General features: G+C 42.6%; 1 protein-coding gene across 2 annotated transcripts in view; it reads left to right on the top strand.

Annotated features, from left to right (window-relative positions):
• Nucleotides 1–430: 430 nt before the first annotated feature.
• ROBO1 (roundabout guidance receptor 1) overlaps nt 431–17,162 on the top strand; it is a 577,709-nt gene continuing 560,977 nt past the window's right edge. For both annotated transcript variants that reach the window (XM_088667991.1, XM_088667990.1), the window contains exon 1: nt 431–726. The gene's annotated coding sequence lies outside the window, so the exon portion shown is untranslated. The remainder of the gene's footprint in view (nt 727–17,162) is intronic.

The raw sequence follows: 17,162 nt of genomic DNA, 5'->3' as shown, positions 1-17,162 counted from the left end.
TCGCACAGAATCACTAGAGCTCAGTTTTAAATGTGTTTAAGGCTCGGGGGAGCTAAAGAGTAATTTGGAGAGTGAATCCAAGATCTTTCCAGGAACCCTCCGCTACTCATCTGAGCTTTCTTCGCAAAAGTTGTTTGTTTTAGCATCTCACCCCTTTCCGCCCAACAATCCAGCACAAGGCAGCTGAAAACGGGAAAGGTGTGCACTACCTTCTCCGGCATCTCTGCTGAATGTGGGTTTTATTCTGTTAAACCTCAGCAACACGTACCACCACAGCAGAGGTAACGAATCAGTTCCAGGAGGGTTGCCTCCCTCCTTCGCCTCTCGTCTCCCCCTCCTCCCATTCATGGCTCCTCCAAAGCCGCTTGCAAATTGCTGCTTTGTAGTTTCCCTGCGATGGAGCAGTAGGACCCAGGGGCCTGCCTCAGCCACCAATAGAAGCTCATACTTGGATCTATTTGTATGCAATGCCTTCTGCTCTGCGCATTAATGGTAATACAGATAACGGGTCTGAAAGAATTCTCTTCTGAAGAAGGATTTGGTTTTCCGGAGTCCTGATACTGGGGAAGAGATCCAGTTTCTTCCCTCTTTTCGAGTGAAAAGTCCTCTTGAATAGCTTGCCTGCTTGAACTCAACAGAAGGTCTCTTTATATGTTAAGGAAAGTTGCAAGGATTCTTTGAATCATGGAGCTGCTAGTTTTCTGACATCTTCCTTATCTCAGAGGGGTAAGTGCCTCAAGTTAACCAACCGATGGATTTTTACCCGTCCACAAGTGTCATGTTTTCTTTCCTTTTTTAAAAAAAAGGGGGGGGGCGAGGGAGGGAAGCAATGTTGTATTGCAGTTATTCTGGATTTTAAACGGACAGGGTTCGTTTTAGGTGGTGGATCTATTTAGAGTGTTTCTTTTCTTTTTAAAAAAGCAACTGGCAGAGCAATTAAAAGATGAAATCCCAATGCTAATCTAACAAGTTTCTCTGATGGTCCCTTTATTGTCTTCTAAAGTTCTCGGGTTACGAAGGGTAGGACTGCCACCAGGGCTAAGGAAGAAGTTGGAAAGCATCCCGGGCATGGGTTCAAAGGCACACGCTCTCTCTCTCTAAAGAGCAATTTTCACGCTGCATGGAGCAGCACAGCAAAAGGGGGGGGAGCCGTCCCTCCCCCACCCCCGCGTCTTGATTTATAGACTCTGTTGGGCTTGGAAAAGCAACTTTGCAGAGTGATTCTTTTTTCTCTAGTGAAGCTTCTTTGGTGGTGCAGGCAGGGACTTCCTGCTGCTGCTGTTTCTGAAGCGGGGTCTCGCTGTAGTACTTTGAAATGCAGACAGTTTTGAGTGTGTGTGTGTGTGTGTGTGTGTGTGTGTGTGTGTGTGTGTGTGTGTCCGTCCCCTTCTACCTTCCCATGGCTTCCTCTTTACGGCGGGGCGGGGGAGGGAGAGAATACCTTGCAAACTGAATGCCCTGCAAACTCTCCTCTCCCCTGCACTATATGCAGTTTGCGAAGGAAAGAAATTAACCCTTTAAGAACGTTTCACCTAACAGAAGATTCTCCCTTTCCTTCATAACCCTGGATTTTGTTTAAGAGTCAACCCCCTAAACCCCCATGGTAGCTGGGGGAAGCATATTGCAGGTGGGGGAGCCGTGCAGCTTATGAATTATGGATGAAAGGCTCCCTATTGCCGCTGCTGCGAGTAACTTCCCCCCCTCCTCCTCCCTCCCTCCCTCCCTCTCTCTCTCTCTGCGAAGGACAGGGCGGCTACGGGGCGTGGAGTAGGACTGCGCCGAGAGGCGCTCCGCTGCGGCCGCCTCCGCCTAACACAATGGAAAGAGCCCCCTATAGGCTGGCGCCTGGCTACTGGATGGAAAGAGTGTGTGCGAGGCAGAGAGGGGGAGAGAGAGAAGGAGAGAGAGAGACTGGGGAGCTCGCCTGGTGGGCTTCTGCCGCAGCTGCTTGTGCTGCTGCAGTCAGTTGCCGCAGCCGTCAGTGCACCGTCTCTTCTGTCCGCTCACACACTCCCCGCCCCCGCCCCCCCCCCAGCCACGACCTCTTTATTATTCGGGGAACGCAGAGAAAGAAATAGTTATATTGGTGGGACTCAGAGAATGACGGGGCTGGGTGGGGGCAGAGGCAGAGAGACACTCTGACTGACGCGCTCTCGGAAGGCAAAGGAATGTGTGTGGCCACCGAGGGCTTGCCCTTTTCAGCCTCCTTTCTGCCTCGTCCGCAATCCTCGTGTGGGGAGAGAAAGGAAAAAACACTGGCGCCCGCTTCGTTTTTTCCCCGCACGCTCCCCTCCCGCTTTCCAGCCTCCCAGGTAAGAGTCCGTTTCCCCTGCTTGCGAGGGCTGCAGAATCGCTGAGGCGATGCAGCCCAAGTGGTCTAAGGCTGCAGTTCGAACCGCGCTTTCCTTTAAGTCCCACTGAACGCTGTGGGGTTTCCTTCAGTGTAAGCAGAGTTGTGCTGTAGAACTATGTAATCCTAAACATGCATTTTTAATAATAATAATAATAATAATAATAATAATAATAATAATAATAATAATAATAAATTTAATAATTTATTTATTACATTTATATACTGCCCTTCCAACAGGAGATATCAGGGTGGCTCACAGGATAAAATACAAGGTAAAAAGCACAATAGTTAAAAACAACTGGAGAAGGCTGCCTGTTGGTTCAATAAATGCATTCGCGCCAACTTTTTATGCCACCAAAGAGGGAGACCCTACACACCACACACTCCATGCCACTACTAAAACCTGCCACCAGCTCCACACACACACACACACACACACACACACACGCTTCTTACCTTTGTTGGCTCTTTTTCTGCCACTACTGTTGCCTCAGCTGCCACCAGGAAGGTCAGTGCTGCTGTGGGGCTCATCAGGCTGCTGCCACTGTGAAGCCTGCCAGGTTGCCCATGAATACAGAGTCCAAGCGTGCATGTGTAAGAAAGCTACCAAAGGCATTTTGCTGCCTGTGGTGGGTCAGCGCCAAACCCACCCAACTCAATGTTCATGCTGCTCAAGGTTGGTGAAGTTATCCTGACGCCTGAGGTTGAAAATTCAACAAGTGCCTCTCTCCCTCTCTGCCAGGAAGAGTTCAATAGGTATAATAAACCAGATAACTGCTGTCAGGGGTTACATTCCAGACCCCACACTCATAAGTGACATAGTATAGAAAGTGGGGGACACCATCTGCAAAGTCTCTAAACACCTGTTTCCTCCTGCTGTCTGGCTCCTCCCTCTTTCCCTCCACACAACTCTCTTCAACTAGATTTGAAGCTCTGGGGCTGACAGGAGGCTACAGGATGTGTGAGAAAGTGGTTGTGGTGGTGCTACCTCTCATTGTCCTCAACCACAGGCTACCTGGCAGCATCCCACTGGTATACATGATTCTACATTTTACGGCATAGTCCATTAGGCCAACAGGTCCAAAGTCCAGTCAGGCCAGGCTCCTGCCTCTGCAGCTGATCCAGGGGTCAGGGCACCTGGAGGTCAGTCCTACACAAACAGTCCCCAAGGGCTCCCTGGGACATCTAAGCTGTGGTCCACCAAAGGTGGGAAGTTCAGCAGATGCATTACCTCAGCTCTGCATGCTGATTGCAGCATCTGGGCTTGATGAGGCATGTGAGCCTCACCTGTTCCAAGCCTACTCCAGCAGAGGAATCACACACTACTTCCCAGAGCTAACAAGTCCCACCTGGCCAGCTAGTGAGCTGGACTATGGGCCCTTGCCTGTCTCAGCGTCCTGGAGCACCCTGCCTGCTGCTTCCTCTGCCTCAGAGCCTGCCATGTGAGCCATGTCCCTGTGCACTGGACCCTGATCCCCTCAACGTCCTCCTTCACTCCGTGAGTACTTTCTACACAACCTCTCCTTCTTCATCCCCAGCTTGCCCCCTGTGTCTCAGTCACCCCTCACCAGGATCCTCTTCCTCCTCTTCCTCCTCCCTATAGTCCTGCCAGTTCATGACACTTGTGTCAGCTGTTAGGCAGGGAGGTTCAGCAGCCCACACAAAGCCCCACTGGGCCTCAGGTCTCTTTCAGGTTTCCTCCCTGTCACTCATGTCACTTTGGGCTCTGGGGAGGGTCTGCACGTGAGTCACCAGGACTCTCCAGCTCTCTCCCACCATTTCCTGGTATGATTCTATTTATTTAATAATCTCCCAGCACCATGCATATACACAGTTGCATGCACACCTGTATTTGTATATGATAGTAACAACATCTTTAGAAAAGAATTCAGACTTAAGCTCTGTATCATGGAAAGTGATCAGAATTCATAAACATGATTTCAGAAATAGGATTTCAATGTTATTTTTATGGCAGGGAGCTGAATTGTTTCTGAGAAAATGAACTCATTGACATGTGTAGCCATTACTATTTTGTGGACTCACCCATATTTGTGAGCTGTGAATGTTGAAAACATGGATGTTAAGAAGCTGCCTTATGCTGTGTCATGTTCTGGGTCTGTCTTGTTTTCTGTTGTCTGTTCTAACTACTAGAAGCTCTCAGGGATCTAGGGATGATGCTTAGATGGCACCTGGAACCTTGTGTATGAAAAACATATGTTGTACAACTGAGCCTAGCTTCTCTGAATCAAAAACACACACACTTTCCAGAAGGGGGTTAGTTCACTCAATTACGCCAAAGTATCTTATGGTTTAAAAATGCTCTATCCATTTTCATTACTATTATTAGCCAATTCATTTAATTAAAATGGTTCCACAGGAAGCATTCATTGTGGCTGCTTTGTACAGTTCATGAGGACTAATATGTTTCAGAATAATGCACTTGCAATAAAACAGCTGCTAACAGATAATTTTTCATAAGATGTTGATAATGATCCATACTTGAATGTGTCAAGACATTAGTAGGTACCACAAAACACCACACACTTGAAGAAGCAGTTTTAGAACTGGAAAGTGTCTGCTAATACTTTATTTAGAGCAAGTATAATATATTTTGTTGCATTGATTTGGTGTATTCTGATACTTCTGCATTGGTTATGTTTAAAGAACGGACAGCAGCAATGTTAATATTTTAACTGGTCTCACATTGCTATGTTGTTGTTGTTGTTGTTGTTGTTGTTGTTGTTGTTTAGTCATTTAGTCGTGTCCAACTCTTCATGACCCCATGAACCAGAGCATGCCAGGCACTCCTGTCTTCCACTGCCTCCTGCAGTTTCGTCAAACTCATGTTAGTAGCTTCGAGAACACTGTCCAACCATCTCGTCCTCTTCTCCTTGTGCCCTCAATCTTTGCCAACATCAGGGTCCTTTCCAGGGAGTCTTCTCTTCTCATGAGGTGACCAAAGTGTTGGAGCCTCAGCTACAGGATCTGTCCTTCCAGTGAGCACTCAGGGCTGATTTCCTTAAGAATGGATAGGTTTGATCTTCTTGCAGTCCATGGGACTCTCAAGAGTCTCCTCCAGCACCATAATTCAAAAGCATCATAGTATAGTTTCACTGAATTCAGTAAATGCTTGTAAGTGTATCCTGGAATCACTCAAAGGAATTCACCCAGCCCTTATGTAAGCCTTTTTGCCACCTTATTTTTTCCTGTATACCGTAGCTCCACTATTTCACAGAGCCTTGGCAGTGGCAGCAAGCAACATGAGTTGTTCTGCCAGTTTCCAGCAAAAGAAAATCAGATGTTTAGTGCATCTGCACAAGCTTCTGGAACTTCTGAGGAGGTTGCAGAATGTACACTGCTTATGAACTCAAGTGGGAGTTCATCCCTTGTAAGCCACAGTGTGAACAAAGGGGCCTTTGGTGTTAGGACAGACAGGTGATGATAATGTCCTCCCACTGGGGCTAGAGTTTCTGCTCAACCTGTCTCTAAGAAAGGTGAAGGTTAAGCCCACTGGAAGGAGAGTGGATTTTAACCAAAGAAACAACTTGTGGTGACATCTATTCAACCATTGTGTTTTTCATAGTGTAGCTGATTTTCATCACTAGTCCCCCCACTCCCCCCGGCTAATAGAACACATTTCTCTTAGTGCTGATATACTAGAGGTTATTCTGAGAAAATTGATTGCATCTTGCCTCACAGTCCTGGATAGTTGCTTCCAGATATTTCATACAAATGCTGTATAGCATAACAGAACCCTGTGGGGTTTTATAACACAAGCGGCCACACAGAGATTCACCAATGTTTCCCTTTGGTAATGGTATTTGAGAAAGGAGTGGAACCACCACCAAATGATGTCCCCATGTCCCAATTTGTGGTCAATGGTATCAAAAGCTGCTGAAAGATTGAGCTGAATCAACAGGGTGGCTCTTCACCTTTCTTTTTCTGATAAAGTTCATCAGTCAGGACAGCCAAAGCTGTTTCCTTGCCAAAATACAGCTTGGAAGTCGAATTGAAATGAGTCTACATAATTAGTTCCATCCAGGCACTTCTGCAGCTGAGCAGCAAGCACTCTCTCAATCCTGTTTCCCATTCCTTATTGGTCTTATTTGTTGCATAAAAACAATTATTATACTATTTGCTTTAAAACTTAAGCCATTATTTTAAGCAATAACTCAAGTTATCCAAGTAATTCTCCCAAAGGTTTGTTTTCATTATATGATCTGCATTCCACAGTTCATCTAAAATTCTGGTTTGAAATAGTTTCAAACCTTGAGAAAACTATTTTCAAAGTGAACTTCATTTTCAGAATGCAGGTTTTGAAACAGTTGGTGGCCTTTTCCCACCCTTCACTGGGAAGACTTGGTGCATATTACTGGTGAGGGGCAGAGAGAGAAGGCAGCTGAGGCTTTCCCCAGCTTTGAGCTTCACACCAGGAAACTGTTCATCTGTTCTGCCTGTATGTAACCCAGTTATTTTCCAAGAACTTGATGTCTGTTTAAAAAGGAAAAGGTTACCAGCCTTAGCAGACTAAACCACAGAATGGCAGTTATACCTCTATGAAGGAGCAGGGGGAAGCATAGGTGTGATTTAAACATGGTGGTTTTTCCAGTGAAATTAACTTCCGAAGGTTTTCATCTCCTTCTCCTAATACCTAAATTCTGTATCACCTAAATTAGTACCGGTAGGTGATCACCATGGTTGTTGACACAGCCAGCCAAAACAAAGTGGAGTTATCTGAAAAATAGCAGACACTTGTGATTCACCACCATCTACATCTCCACTACATAGTGGGGACTTTGCATATCTCTGTTCCTGGGAGGGACAGCATTCAACTGAAAGTATCTAGGTGGAAATGCACAGATGAGTGTGATTGGTTGGGTGCAAAAATGTCACACTTAGCAGCATTTCTGATTAGTTCACTGTCAATTACCCTAAAGTCTGCAGGGTGCTTGCAAGGGGGAAAGAGGAGAGGTCACCTAGAGGCTGTACTCATCCCACTCAATTTTTATTATCTATGGCTCCTAAAGCTTCCATAGGAATACCAGAGGGTAAGACTTCAAATCTCACTGAACAGCAATGTCTCAGTACTTTCTGAGTTGGCAGGCTTATGCTGGCAGGGAAGAAGTGAGTGGTGGAGGAAGAATGCTCTGTGTTTTTATGTTGTTTTCTCAGCTGTCATTAAAAAAAAATCCTCCCGATTGAAGACAATAGGAAGGGAATGGAGCCATACCCATTCCAGAGTATGGCTAAATTCACTCTCCCTGGTTTGGGTTTGGGTTAAAGGACAGCTTTGGACCCAAGCCACTTGTATGCTGTGACATGCTCCCTTTGGGGTTCAACCAACATTAGTTGGGGCAGTGTCTCAGAGCAGCCAGCTGTGGTAGAGAGGGATCCTCCTAGCTCATAAATCTGACCTTGTCTATGATCCTTGGACTCTCCTCCCAGGGACCATAGGACTGAACCCTAAAATAAGTTCTGATGTCCTATTCCAAATATCTCCTGAACCATGTATTCACTGGGTTGAAGCATATGACTTTCTGTCTTAGCATACAAGAGGTATACTGTATTACTGTCACATTGATGTTTTAGGGAGACACTGCAGGTAAATCAAATTCAAAATGTAAGTGTGAAAATATTTGATTATATTAAATGTGCTACCTAAAGTAAAAAGAAGAAGAAGCCAAGAGCATGTTTAGCAGTTGTAGAATTGTACACTAGTTTTAAAAAGGCCCTGGTGATTTTTTTTAAAAAAGGACAGAAATTTATGTAATTAGAACTGGAAGAACAATTGTGAAATCATTGTGTTATCTATACTGACATAAATGAAAAATCTTTGACTAAATTATTCCACTTTTCCAAATTTGGAGCATGAATAAATGTGGCAGTCAATTACTTTGGCAGCATTTCCTAGTCTGTGCCAGAGGTGTTATTGATTGGTTTCAATTAATGTATGCCAGCAAGTAAATTAACATAGCACCTGAGGCATAATTCTCTAGTGGATCATGTACACTGACTTTTCACCATTCCTGCTGTTTTGACTCCTGTTGAGATTATTGCTAGGAGGTATTGTGTTTTTAGTCTGGACTTGAACATTACCCATGGCTTTAATGACAGGTCATTTGCAGCAAACCCATGTTTCGCTGCAGACCTGTCTCTTTAAGTGACAACTTATCAATGGCAATTCAATTAGTCTTAAAGAGTCTGAGATACATTTTACTTTCTGTGGTGCCAACTTTATTTTTGCATTTCTAATTCCACTGTAATTTGGATTGCTCTACCTGCACAAACACATATACATTTTCATGTATACCAAGAAAAAAGTAAATAGTACATTATTATAATGCAAATACTATATTTGATTTCTTTGCTCTTTATTTGTCCCTTAATCACGTGATCCATTGTGAAATGTTGAAGGGATAGTTTAACAGCATGAATTTTCCTTAAGCATTGGTATGATTTACAACTCCAAGCTCCTTTAGTACCCTTGGGTGCAGCTCATCAGGCCCTGGAGATTTGAATTCAAGTAGCTCGGTGTTCCCTTACTAACTTTCTTCCTATCTTGGGCTACAGCTCCCCCCTTGCATTGTTTATTCTGATATCCAGGTTCACCACTGCTTTCCTTTTGGGTGATGACAGAGGCAAAGTAGGTGTTGAGCAGTTGTGCATTGTTTTTGTCTATAGCATTTCTCTATCTTCTCCACACAAGGGACACTGTTTTTCCTCCTCCTTCGAACATAGCAAAACAAACAATATTTGTCTAGCACTGGAGAGTGCCAGGGAAGGCACCATAAGGAGAACATTCCAAAGCCAGGGGGTCGCTGCTGAAAAGGTGCTTTCCTCAGCATCTACCTGCCTACTCCAGATGACAGGAAAACCTGGAGGGCTTCTGATGAGACTACGTTCTGGTGGTCAATTATCTTAAAAACTATATTTTCACAATATAGTCAGTACCTTTAGAAATCATTGCAAGAATATTATTTGGTTAAACACATATTGTTTCTGAAGATGACTATTTTAAAGTGGCAATGTTTATTTGTTTATTTCATAAACTTTATACTTCTCATTGTAAAAAAAAACGAAAACATATAAGCAGTTTACAAAATGTTTATCTTTTAGTATGTTGTGTCTTATAAATTAGAACCTTTAGGACTTCTCCCAAGTTTCCTTTAGAACAGTGTGTGTGTGTGTGTGTGTGTGTGTGTGTGTGTGTGTGTGTATTTGCCCTTTTCTCTAGCCAAGCATTTAAACTATATAGTGTTCTAAAATCCTTCCAACACTTTTATTTATTGTGATGTTAGGCCTGGTAAAGAATTGGTGTAGTATTTGGGACAAGATGATGAAGAGTTGTTCTTTGCTACAATAAGCGACCACCCATAATTTTACTCTCCCTACCTTATCATGACAGGTAACTTTGACTGAAAGCATTGGCCTAAAAGTATGGAGTCAGCACTGCAAGAACCAATATAGCAGTGTGTACTGTGACAGGGTGAAAATCTCTGCATAGATGTGCTGATGCTCATATTTCAGATGGAAAATATGTCATCTTAGATGTATCTTCTCTCCCATCCCTCTTTTACAAGAACCAGTCCCATTGATTGGTGTAAAGTTGAAGGACTAACTTCAAATTGTGATAAAGGCACATGCTCCACTTGCAGAAGGTCCCAGGTTCAATACTTGGCACCTCCAGACATGGGAATGTCCCCTGCTTCTGTATTTCTTGCCGTTTTTCTACTTTCCTTAAAATAAGTAATTGAAATTATTAGAAGTTACGAGAGTGGCCACCAGATATTTTTCCAGTTTTGATTTCTGGATAGAATGAGCAGTATTTCAGTTAAGCCAAATTTAGCAACAAGCAAATCAGATAGAAACTGGAAATTGTGTATTGATTCCCCCCACCCTTAATTCTGCTTGGTTCCATTCATTCTCTTGGGTGCTGGTTTTCTGAAATATCCAAGGAAGCTAATTGTAAGATGCATCTTTGTGTTCAGGCAGCAGATTAAACCCTTGTTTCCAAATGGGCTTTAAATCAATTGCACTTTTTTAGCTGCAACATTTTAGATTTTATTCATTTTCTCAGTTTTTAAGATTTTATTTTGAACTGCTGAGACAGGGCTGCTGTGAGCAGTACATCATTAGTAAATATATGTCACAAATGTGAGTCCACCAGTCCGAAAATATGCATTAATTTTTGCATTATCGCAAGGTATGCTGTCAAAATGGGGGAACAAATTACGGAACTGCTATAATTATAAGTTTTAGCTTAACTCTATTATTCATCCAAGACTAATGCTTCTTACTGTGAAGTTCTAAGCATGTCTACACAGAAATAAGCCCCATTGAGTATAATCTAATTTATAAGTACATGCATAGGACTGTTGCCCAAATGTAGCTTTTAGTTGATCTGTCAATAACTGTTGAAGATTTATATCCTACATTTTTTAGATAAAATGTATTTTTTTAGAAATAACTGAATTACGATTTTCTGAACTTAGTTTTAAACTATGCTGTGCCATTAGAAACATTACAACATGTTTAAAATCATATCCAGATCATAACTGTCATTATGGGAAAATTATTATCCCTAAAGGATTTCTTCCACAGTAGAAAGAAATGAAGAACCAAACACAGCAAGAAAAGCAAAGAAAAATACTGACTGCAATCGTGACTGATGTATGATTACATAGCTTTAATGGGACAAATGGCAAGAAAAATGACAAAGTGTGGTGACATCCCATTTGTGTCTGCTTCAAATAATACCTGGATACGCTAATGTTATGTTTTATGGTTATTTATCCCCTGACACTATTTAACACCACCCACCACCAATTTTCAAGACAAATGTGTTAAAAGCATTTTTATTTCCCTGCTATGAAAATGTGCTCTTTATGAATTTAGTTCCCAGGTCAATGGGAAAAAACTAAGATTTTGTAGCTTTTGAAAGGCCCATATTACTTACAGGGTTTAAAATGTCATAAAGCAGCTTGAAGCACTATAGGGAGTCTTCAGTAATTGGAAAAATGTTTTCATACTAATGTTTGGCTTGCTGGAATGTGTGCTATTGGTACATTTGGTGATAATAAACATGTATTTGCTTAAGTATTATTTCAGCATTGGCTTTTTAAAAAGGTATTTTGGTCAGTGTGCATAATGACATTTTAATGCACTTAAGACATATGCAGCCTCCCTAATTACAGCTTATTGTTTGAACATAATGTTAAGAGAGCAACTAGGTTTCAAGAAAATATGAGGAAAAGGTGGAACAGATTCAGAATAGTTCTGTCTGCTGAAGCCGAACTATCACTAGCATGACACCATTTCTGAGACCTTGATTAATTCTGAATTTTTACCTTTGAGGTATAAGGGTTCCTTATGACAACATAAATGGAGTCACTTCTAAACCATTAGCTGCTTTACTATGGACTACAAATTGTTTTCTTTTATATCTCTGAGTTAAGATTTGTTAGAATGAACTCTAGCAAAGTTACAGTCTTGAATTTCCGGCTAATTAAAAGTCCATCTAAACTAAACAGTCTGCATGACATGATGGAAAGTAAAAAGTTAAGGAGCCAGACATATCTCCTGTCAATGAAAGTTCCTTATCTAGGATGTGGCCACAAGAAAAAAAAATGTATTTTCATGCATCCTAGCTAAGCTTGCATCAGCTTGTGTTGGCACAGAAAAGTTCCTCTACATCATTTCAGGTTCATAAGTGGTGTCTAATTATGTCACAATGAAAAATCACAAGACAATCATAAACTTATTACTAGGAAGACAAATAACATGGATGTCATTCTTCTAGGAGCATTTTTACTATTATTAGTATGGTTTTTATCAAAGCATGATGGATACTAACTACATGAGGTTAGACTGTTTAACTTGGGAAACCCAAGTCCAAATTTCTACTTGCTATAAGATTTGCCTTGACAAAAATTGCTGTATCTAATTATAATGAGGCTTTTTTGTTTGTTTGTTTTAAGAGAAAGTGTTCAGAGAAGTTATGCTGGCCAGACAATAAAACTAGTTAATACTTCTGTCATCTTCAACTGCAACCTAATGCCAATTTGGGTTCTGCGGTGTGAAGGAGGTGGACAGAGAAAAGTATTTTCCCCTCTCTTAAAATACAACAACTTTGGTTTTCCCCATGAAATTGATTGGTTTTCCCATGAAATTGATTGGCAGTAGATTCAGGACAGATAACATAAAGTATTTCTTCACACAATGCATGATTTATTAATTCTGATAAATCTGATACATAATATGTATTACCCAACTTAATGAAGAATAGGTCTATTAGTAAAGAGTGCTATGTGTAGGGCTCTTTTTTCCCCATTTGCAATGCCATTTGTAGGGGCTAAATAGGGGAGGAGCCCAGTTTTTGAAGGAGCTGTGAAAAACTGTACATTGTTTAGGTCAGGGGTCCCCAGACTACGGCCCGGGGGCCGGATGCGGCCCAATTAGCCTGCCAATCTGGCCCGCGACGACCCCCGCCGCCCGCTGCCCGCTCTTACGGCGCAGCGTGGCAGCGCTCTTCCAGGTTGGGAAAAAAGCGCCGAAAATCCTTTCTGCGCATGCGTATGGGCCTCTCCCGACCCGGAAGAAGTCGTTTCTGGTGCACTTCCGGGGCGGGGGAGGCCCACGCGCATGCGCACAACGGATTTTCGGCGCTTTTTCCACCTGGGAAGCGCGCCGCCGCGCCAGTAAGCGCCCGTACGCATGCGCACGGGCGCGCACTCCCCCGCCCTCTGGCCCGCCGCGCGATCGGCGCGGTGGGAACTGGCCCAAACGCCGGTAAGTCTGGGGACCCCTGGTTTAGGTGAATGGATAGGAAGGCTGTGATTTTTTCATAGGACAGATCCACAGCATACATTTAAAGTGCATTTAAAGCACACAACACCTTGCTCCCAAAATTCTAGGAAATGTAATTCCCTTCGCTGGGAACGGAGTTGCAATTCTCAAGAGCCTTAACAAACTACAGTTCCCAAGATTCTTTGGAGGAACTCGTGTGTTTTAGGAACACATTAAGAACTCGTGTTGAATGTGCTTTATATGTATTGTGTGGATCTGCCTATAATGTGGCAAAGTGGCTCCTTCCTTTCCCCCCCATTCCTTACACTTTTTAGATAACTAGTTAGGTATATAGTTGTCTAGCCAGATGACAGCAGTTAGGGCTGGCTGGCAGCCAGTGGGCTTGCTTTAAGGATGCTCTCTATAGAGCTAGGATAGCCAAACAAATGTTGCTGGATTCCAACCTCCATCATACCTGACCACTGGCCATGCTAGCTGGGACTGATTGTAGAAACATCTGCAGGGCTCATCTTAGCTACCTTGATTGTTGTTGTTTAGTCGTTTAGTCGTGTCCGACTCTTCGTGACCCCATGGACCATAGCACGCCAGGCACTCCTGTCTTGCACTGCCTCCCGCAGTTTGGTCAAACTCATGTTCGTAGCTTCGAGAATACTGTCCAACCATCTCATCCTCTGTCATCCCCTTCTCCTAGTGCCTTCAATCTTTCCCAACATCAGGGTCTTTTCCAAGGATTCTTCTCTTCTCATGAGGTGGCCAAAGTATTGGAGCCTCAGCTTCACGATCTGTCCTTCCAGGGAGCACTCAGGGCTGATTTCCTTAAGAATGGATAGGTTTGATCTTCTTGCAGTCCATGGGACTCTCAAGAGTCTCCTCCAGCACCATAATTCAAAAGCATCAATTCTTCGACGATCAGCCTTCTTTATGGTCCAGCTCTCACTTCCATACATCACTACTGGGAAAACCATAGCTTTAACTATACGGACCTTTGTCGGCAAGGTGATGTCTCTGCTTTTTAAGATGCTGTCTAGGTTTGTCATTGCTTTTCTCCCAAGAAGCAGGCGTCTTTTAATTTCGTGACTGCTGTCACCATCTGCAGTGATCAAGGAGCCCAAGAAAGTAACATCTCTCTCTGCCTCCATTTCTTCCCCTTCTATTTGCCAGGAGGTGATGGGACCAGTGGCCATGATCTTGGTTTTTTTGAAGCTACCTTGATAAAGTGTTTCTATTCCGCACACAACATCTCACTGCTGTTTGCACACATTCTATGGAAAGTGCAGTCAGCTGTTTGCACACATTCTATGGAAAGTGCAGTCAGCAAGTACAAGTGGAGCAGCCATTACTACCAGACCAGCTGGCTAGGTGGCTAGCTAGCTAGCTAGCTAGCTAGCTAAATATGTTGCTTCCCATAAGCCCCGCCCCCAAGATTTCTGCAATTTTCAAAGACTGCTTCTGGACTGTCACTATTCGGCAGGTGGGAATCAATCACATATTGACAAATTCAGGTTGGGCAATTAAAGTACATTTGGCATTCTTGTTGAACAAACTTATTCCCCTCCCTACAAAAAACGTACGGTAGATAGGAACATGTACTATAGTTTGAAGCAACATCATCTAAGCTCCTTAGAATTAAATCAGAATAAATGTTCAATAAACAGGTTGTCTGGAAGCAACTAAATGGAACAGTGAAATATAGAAGCATGTCTGTTTATTTTAAAAACCCTATGTTTTGAAAAGGCATAAAATTTAAAAATCATTACAGAAGTCAACATTAACACTTTTTTGATTGCTCATTAGCCATCGATGATCATTTAATCAATACTGGCCAGATGGAAGTGACATCAAAACTGCATAGCTAGTAATGTAGGTGGAGTATTGACATTTAAACAAATGCTTTAAAACAATGTGATTACTCTTCTAGATTGCATAGTAAGAACACCTGTGTGTTTGAAATTTTTTGAAAATTAAACTGATGAACTGTTTATTATAGATATTATAGATAAATAGGACTGAGGGATTTATTACCTGGCTCAGGTACTTGTTACACACACACACACACACACACCTACCTCTACCTCTACCTCTACCTCTACCTCTACCTCTACCTCTACCTCTACCTCTACCTCATAACAACCTGTACACTCAAAGCTTTGAACCTTTATAATGTGTGATATTAGAGCATTAAAACTAAATTGACACTCAATGTAATAATTCAACAAGATTCCAGAACAAGTGCACCACAACCCCAAAGGCTCTATTTCTGGTCAACTACCTGCTCAACTTTTTTGAGGTGGAGAGGGACTTGTGGCATGCCTAATAATCAAGCAGGTTTATGTGAGAGAAGTTGGTCATTAAGGTACCTGGGTCCCAAGATATTTAGGGCTTCAAAAGTTAGCACCTAGGTTTCCATTTTTGCTCAGAAAACTTTTTTTTTCTAATTACAGGATGTGTGTGTGTAGAATTTTCAGAGGGTGACAGCACAGGGAGAGGGAATGGTTAATTATTCTCTTCCCAGATGTCTGCCCCCCCCCCGTTGCAATTAGGATTTAAAAAAGGGTCCCTTCCCATGAATGGGACCTTTCCCCCTAAACCTAATTGCCTCCAAGGGGAGCTTTTATTGGTGTGTGTGTGTTGCAGTAGCTCTCCTCTCCACTGTGTTCTCACATTCAGACCCTGAAAATTGTGTGTTTCACCACATGGCACTTAGACATAGAAAAATTCACATTCAGGTGAATGGGACCTTTTTTCTAAGCTTAATTGCCATGTAGGGGGGGGGGGAAGAGAAGGGGAAAAGACACAGGACACAGAGAAATATGGAGATAAAAAAATGAGAGAGAAGGAGAGAGGTGAAAGAAGAAATGCAGTATAATAGAATTGTTATAGAACAATTAAATTACATTATATTTATGTGCAAACAGAAAACAAATAGTAGGAAACCATGTTATAATTATGACGGCAAAATTGTACAGGGTTTAAGGAGTTACATAAAAACTAGTAATGTATTTTTTTACTATTACCATACTAGAAAGCCTAAATTTAAAATTGTTTGACCAAAGCTGTAAATACAACACCAAAGATTTCAGACCACAATTACAATGATGACAAAACCACCATGCTGTTTTGTTCTGATTCTCAATCCTAAAACCATCAAATCTTCCTGTGATAGATTAGCCCCCTTAAGGGCTGAAAGATATATATACACATTGGTTCCATCCATTTCTTTTTAGATGTAGTTCCATTGTGTATAACGCATAGCAACAGCTCAGCCTCATTTATTTGCCATTTCTATCTTGATCAAAGCCAATCATGATCAAATTTCAACAAAAGCAGTAATCCATCAATTTTATTAGCTAGAAGCATTCACTATGTTTCTCTTTTGTTTTGGTGAGGAGCAGGATATGAAGCCCACTGAGATATGAGTCTCATCAAAGGCTGACATAGACAAACTGCAGCTTCATATTTTCCATATAATATGCCCTGTCACAGATGAACAAGTAAACAAGACATCTATACATTTTCCACAGAGGAGTATCAAGAATACAAAAGCAAAGGAACAAAACACTACATACCGTATGTTGCTTTCTGTTAGCAATAGGTTTGCAAGTCTCATTCTCCTGTTCTAATCAACAAACAGACACTCACGTTTTGGTATGGGAGTGGGCAATGTCACACCCACTTCTACAAATGATATACTGCATAACTATGGGCAATTTCAGGTGAAGATTGCTTTGTGGTATGCATGTATGCATCACTTCTGATCAAACATACAACAAGAACCCAGGTTACGAATGGCAAAGTCCTTTCCGCCGTAAGGAGGAGAGGAGGTTGTGGGCCCACGAGGCAGACACATGGGGGTTAATGGTTGCCATTCCCCCTGCCCATTGGCTGGCACCCGGCCGTGGCACTCCCTTGGTGTGTCCAATCAGGACGTTCCAAGGGGGTGTGGCTTGTTGATTTAAGCAAGCCCGCGGCTGGGAATCTGCCTCTCTCCGCATTTTAAGGATCT

Source organism: Zootoca vivipara, chromosome 4 (assembly GCF_965207765.1).
Source record: "Zootoca vivipara chromosome 4, rZooViv2.hap1.1, whole genome shotgun sequence".
Taxonomy (NCBI): Eukaryota; Metazoa; Chordata; class Lepidosauria; order Squamata; family Lacertidae; genus Zootoca; species Zootoca vivipara.
The sequence above is the reverse complement of the archived record's forward strand: the minus strand, read 5'-3'. Positions and strand labels throughout refer to the sequence as shown.